This window comes from Cheilinus undulatus, linkage group 10 (assembly GCF_018320785.1).
Source record: "Cheilinus undulatus linkage group 10, ASM1832078v1, whole genome shotgun sequence".
NCBI classification, from domain to species: Eukaryota; Metazoa; Chordata; class Actinopteri; order Labriformes; family Labridae; genus Cheilinus; species Cheilinus undulatus.
In genome coordinates, this window is record NC_054874.1 from 39,026,267 (window position 1) to 39,033,186 (window position 6,920).

Genomic DNA, 6,920 nt, shown 5'->3' on the forward strand with positions numbered 1-6,920 from the left:
TGGGGATCCAATGTAAATAAATTAAACACTAAATAAATGAATGGCAGTTTGATTGTCAAACTTAAGCACTGCATCTTGTTAAGTCTCTTATAAACAAATTCTCTTAGTCAAACCTGAAAGTTTCTCTCTAACTCACTTTTATCCTCATAATGTGGAAATGTCTATTTTTTTGTAATGACAGAATAAACGAGCCAGTTTAATTTATCATTTTACAATGTATCTGCCAAAATCAATTTGTAAATATCAGAATACCGGATATCAGCACAAATCCAGTATCCTGCATCTCTAAAAAAAAAAAAAAAAAAAAAAAAAAAGTCACTCACTCAGGCAGTCTGAAAGCCCTGACTTGTTAACATGCAAACCAAAATCAAGTCCTGTTGCAGCCAAGTAGCACATCTCTTGTGTCTAGTTTGAAATGGGCTTTAGTATTTCTGAATATAGCTCACTTTTATAAATTCAAACATATATTGATGTAGGGTTTATCTTCTCTTGATATATCTTCACATTCATCACCTTGACAGGCATGTTTTCTGAGGGGACATTCTGAGGCCCATCAGCGGTGGCTGTCATTTAAAAATGCTGTTCTAACTTTTGATAAATACTGCAACAGTTTTATTCATGTGAACAGGTTCTACGTAGACTGAACTAGTCAGCAAATATTTTAATTTCTGCTGTAAAAATGGACATCTGAAAATGGGACCTGATGACTAATTGCATAACCTTTTGCAGTCAGCCTCGAGTGGACACTTAACCTGAAGAAACAACAAGAGGACCTGCTTCAGAGTGCAGAGAACACACCAGGCAGCATTTGCATGCAAGAGACAGCGGTGGGGGGGTTTCTAGAAAGATTTAGAGACATCTATATATTGTGTCTGACTGTATTTCAACAAGTTACAAAGATTTTATCAGAGCTCAAGGATTTAACTTCACACAGCTCCATACGACCTTATTTTAATGGATCCCAGTCCAGTATAATCTGACACACCAGATGGATGTGTTTCACACAATCAGAGCAACAAAACACGTGATGTAGCAGCTATTGACCTGCGCGTGTGCAGCTACGGGGAATAATGCAAAACATGGCGACTATAGACATGTAAGTACTCGACTTTTGTCGTTCTTGAAAAGAAAACAACTCACTGCTGTTCTATGTTCTTTTAACGAAGGAATGTTGTCAAGTTCTGATAAAACTGGCGCTCTAGCAGCATCTACGATAATCTCTTCCGCCATAATTGCACCGGCCTCTTGCTGCTTGTTTACGTCACAACACTGCTGTGACTGAAAGTACTGCCCCTCGTTGCTGATTGGTCCTGTCACTTTCTTACCGGGCCCAAATGGTTCAGACGGGAGCTTTGCAAGATGGATTCGCCAGTGAGAAACAAGGAAATGGGCATAACCATCTGCTTTGCAAGGTTAAGTCCAGTCCACATTTCTGACCAGTTTCAAGGAAAGTCAGGCTTTAATGACTGTGATAGGTTTTTTTAGTTTGTGAAACAAAGCTTCTCCCTTTGTTTGAGCCTCAAACAGTAGCTCACTAGATAACAAACACCCTTCATCCTCCGTGCGTAAAGGAGAGTCTGTCAAATACGCGGACAAGTGTGTGCAGGGGTTAATCACACGGCTGATTTAACCTCTTTTATTTTAAAATTATAATATATATATATATATATGTGTGTGTGGGTGTGTGTGTGTGTGTAATAAAAAAAAAAAAAAAAAATCCAATATCCTCGGCTTTCTGTCCTTGAAATATTTTGGCCCTCGGGAAAAAGTAACCGGGGAACCCTGCTCTAGACTCTTGTCTCCCTTCATCTGACTGGACAGAGGTCTAGAGGGTCTGTAGGACTGAGGATTTGGGTAAATCTGTCAAACTGTGGGAAAATTCACTTTTTTGTAAAGTGCTGGGATTGAACTCAATGTATGTAGGATCTTTTTAATATAGTGTACAAGTCCATTTAGACTTTTAAGGTTCTAACTTTCCTTCATTCCTGTTCATTCCTAATGGCTCCTCCACTTCCTGACCCCCGTTCGGCATTCGAGCATCATCAGGATCACATTTACTGCAAACAGCCTATTGAACTGTATAGTGTGAACACATAAATAGTGCACCTTTGCCGCGTGTTGTAAATGATTTAATCATACTGTGTGATCTGACATTACACTATGACTGTTACAGAGTTGCCTTGAAATCACATCTGTGCCAGGGTAAGAGGAGATGGAGCATGGCATTGGAAGTTAAAGGTATAGGATGTAGCAGGGTTTATCAGAACTGGAGAACATCTCTGTTACAAGAACAGCAAATAACTAGTTAATATATTGGTTTCATGACTAGGTTTTTATCATCATTAAATCCAACAGCTTGTTACTCAAAAATGATTATTTTGCACCAATTATTCTTTTTATTCCTATTAACTTTTCCTTCAAATAGCCACTAGATGGCAGCAGAGCGGCTCTTGTAAATGTGCTCATGCTCATTGCCCACTCTATGAATAAATGCAGACTGTAAGTGAAGCAGCTTTGGGGACTCTCCTTTAACGACAGACTGAAGAGGATCCCCTCACTCCTCATACCACAGACGAGTCATTTAGCTGACGTAGTAACAGTCTGTGGCATGCAGCTACATTACAGGCACGTGTTGATGTATCTAATACATCTGGGGGATATTTTAAGCTCCATGGTGACTTCCAGTGAGGGAGAGGGATAATTCGATAGGTGGCTGTGTACACGGAGCAAAGACAGAATCTGCTGGTATGAAGCTGAAAAAGTATGCAGAGGTTCCAGGGCAGTTAAATAATGCTCTGTGGTGAAAGAATGATGTTTGTGGAAGAATTTCCTGTTTAAAAATCTCTAGGTGGCACTGTTTCCCTTTGTCTGTGGACGATATTTGTAGATGACTGTTCTGTGGATTAAAGTGAGAGCACAACCCCTACCTGACAAGAGTTTAATAACATTTTCTGTTGTCCTTGTGTGTATTTTACCTACAAGAGACAAAAACAAAGCCATGCAAAATCTCAAACACAAAGAAAACTAAAACTTTAATGAGAAACCATGGGACAGTTTGAGAGCAGCAGGTTTTTCTGACACTGTACTTGGTGGATTTTGTTTGAAAATATTCATCAGCATTCACTGTATAACAATATTTGGATAACATCACTCACCTTTGAAATGTCTGTTGTTGGTGATCATAGCAGCTGAGCTGCATGTTTAAAAGCTTATTGTAGAAGATTTATCTTATAGCAGTTTAAATAAGTTGTATAGGACACAACACTACAGTGCATCTTCATTATGTATTCACTGTCTGCTATCTTGATAGTATTTTATGTGCACAAGTTTACAGCTTTATATAACCAAAATGCTTTGACATTTTTATTACATCAAAACTTTATATTTCTCCAAAGGAGCAGCATCTAAACAGAAAAGTGGGACTACAGTGTAAGGAGATCTCATAGCTGATGTCATCCCCAAGAGAGGCACTGTACAAACAATTTAGCAAAGTTGACTCAAAAACACATTTTTAATAAACTTCGAGAGAAACCTGGTGGGAAAAAAACTAGCGCCTTTTCAGTCATCAGTTTATAATGCCTTCTTAAAAACTTTAAAATTTTTGCTTTTTATAACAGAAATCTTTTCATGTAGAAGGATGGCATCAGAGAGGATACACAGTTTTACTTTCTAGAAAAGGCTCTGCTCTGAAGATGCTCCCTGTGTTAAGCCTGTTTAATGCTTGACACATCCGCGAGGTCATGAGTGTCCATGCATCAAACGTGACGTCAAATATTAAGACATGCCCCTTCGCAGGTGTCCCATGTGGCCAATTTTCATCTGGCCATGCACATCCCCGATATATTTACAGACGCGGATGCCGCGTGATTGGCCGATTTTGAGGAGCTTTTGGTGACAGAAGTCAGAAAATATAAACACCTATATGATTCTTCTTTGAAAGATCACAGAGACTGCCAGATGATCAAAAATTCCTGGATAGAAATATCAAAAACAGTAGGAAAAGAAGAAGAATGGTGTTGGAAGTTGTTGAAAAATCTGAGGGATTTGTTAAAGCAACAAAGAAAAAGGAAGAAGTGGTGACCCTGGAGGAGACAAGCATGTACCTCCTATTGTGGAATTACTCTTGTACAAGAATATTGTACTCCCCCTCATCCTTGAGTGGCCGTATGGACCATCTCCTCTCCCTTTTATGCTGTAACAACAACAGTAAACACAGCAGCTCCTCTTCGTGAATCTCTATGATGTAAACAACAAATCTTGCTCTATGACTTATATTAAACATGCTACAGACATGATTCTTGAAGACACTGCCCCCTAACTTTTGGGACAATATCAGTTTGCAGCGAAGAGGAAGCTGGCACTCGGTATAAATGCACCAGATGTTTCCACATCATGATTCCGCATCAGTTTTTGTCCATGCAGCCATCTGCGCGGAAAGCATAACTGAGCCTTTAGTCAAGCAGCATGCTTTGACTTTCCAGGAAGTGCGTTGTTAGAAACCCCCATCTAGATAGATTTATGACAATGCATGTTGAATACAAAGTAAATGAGTTCAGCATCAGTCTACTCTGTAGTAGAACAAAACTGAATATGAAGGTGCAACAAAAGCCTTAGATGAGAAAGGAGAAGGCTGGGGTGGAGGAAGTTGAGCTCTGCCTGCAGCAGTGTTGTGTATCAGCATGGCAACACATCCAGTATCACTTTAAAACATGCTGCAAAGTTTATATTTCATGCATACAAGATACTTTACCACTGCCTATGTGATCCTCACTATTTTTTTTCATGTGAGCCACATTGGCAGGACGGACACAACAGGAGAGCCACTTTAGTTAAACTGAAAGCCACCAAAAGAGAAAAACATTACTGATAACTAAGGTGTCACCCTACAGCACAGTGATAGCACAGCCAATACAGATTTAATTTAAACCAGAATTACCATAATACTATGATGAGCAGAAGGTGGCATGCATCTCCTTTACTTTCTTCATGTTGTATTTGTTGTTGCAATCACTGCGAGGCATCCAAGATGTGCATGGGTCAGCCAGCAGCTGCTCTCTTACATCCTTACTGATGTCCTCTATCCTCCTCATTATTGTTGAATCAGACAGCTGTATTCCTTTGATTTGCTTTAAAATTGCGTCCTTGTTGTCAAAGTCTGTGAATAATATTTCAGCTGTTGCCAAAAAACCCTCTTTCACTGTTTCTGAGTCTGAAAACGGCTTTTTGCCCAAGCCAAATTCCAAGCAATCTCAAAAGTTGCCTCCGTTAACTGCTCAGCTGTAGAAGTTGTCTTGTGGATGAGGACTTGCTGCTCGCTGAGCAATGCAATTAGCTGATTTATTTTTATCTTTCTGAGTTCACTGCCAGGTTGGTATGGTTTCTTTGAAATTTGGATGTGCAGTTTTGAAAGTTGCTACATTTAAAACAGGTGCGGGTCTGTTTGCATATAAAGCGCAATGGGTTTGTTCCATGGAGGACAAATAGAAATTCCTCTGTCCATTTTTCTTTAAATTTCCCATGCTCATCTTCTAAGCCTCGTACCTTTCATTTTTTACTTGGAATACATTGCATCTGTTTGCTGGTCCTTTCTCCTCTTGTTGTTGTTTTTCAGTTGTTGCATCCCCGGCATTTTCATCCTCCTCGTTTCTCACCTTACTTTGAGCCTGTTCATCTGGTTTTTGCCTCGGTTTCATAAGAAATCAATCATTTTTTTCCTCTGTGCATATTACGCTGGCTAGTGTGAGAAGCTGTGAAGAGCTAACACATGCAATGTATGCACGCTCACCGCGACTGTTCTGTTGCCAGGTTTGATGACTGACCACCCTTTTAGAGACTACAACTATTAGTTCAAAGTACAATTATAATGCGATCTATTTTAAGTTTGTAGCACCGTATACAGTATATATTTGTCAGATCCACCTTACCAAATATATTGGCTGTGTTATTTTATGCTTCCATGCGAGCCGCCAATTAAAGCCTGACGAGTCACATTTGGTTTGCGAGCCGTGCAATGTGTAACCATGGCCTATACGAAAACCACGTCTATTTCTGTGTTCCTCTCTCACTCCTTATACAATGCATGCATCCATATACATGCATCAGCAGTGATGAAACACAGCCTCTGAAGTTCTACTGACTGGGCAGTGTGGGGTAGGGGGGCACAGTGGCTTATAAGGGGGAGCATGGCCCCCATGGCGCTAAAACCATCTGAAGGACAGTGCACCTGCTTCTTGATTAGCAGTTATGTTGGAGCGCATCACTGCACCCCCTGTTCCAATTTCTATGGCCTGGACTGTTTACTTTTTATTTTAAAGGTAATATTGATCCTTCTCTCACCATGCTTTTTTCATTAGATTTTTTTGTGAAAAGTTTTAGAAACTACAGTCTTCTCTTTGTGACTGATGGCAAAAGTAAGTATCAGACTTCCTTTCACTATCAGTCCCTTAAGAGTGTTTTGAAAAGCGGAAAAAGAGTTTCAGATACACTGCTCATGACGCCTATCAGCTGCAGGAGTGTTTTGGTCTTGGAGAGCTGGTCTTTTTTATTACTTTTTAAAAGTTGAAGGCACCGGAGGAAGATGTATCAGGCTGTAGATGCTTGGACTATTGCCTCTGCTCTGGGTTGGTTCATTTGTGTTTGTTGTAAATACCGTTGCTTCCTGTCTTGGCCTCAACTCTCTTCTAAATGAAATTTCCCTGTCAGAGAAACTTTTTGGCTAAATATTTTTCAATACTTTGATAAATGAATTTTATGCTTTAAAGGTGATAATACATGTCAGTGTTTCTGTGTCTTAGTTTTCTTTTCTTTATCCTTTCTGCTCTGTTTTTAAGCTGTTGCATTCCCATGTTTCAGTGGTGCTCCTTAAATGTGCCTTTCCTCTAAGAATTCATTTTTTAATCAAAAATATGTTTAAATGCACT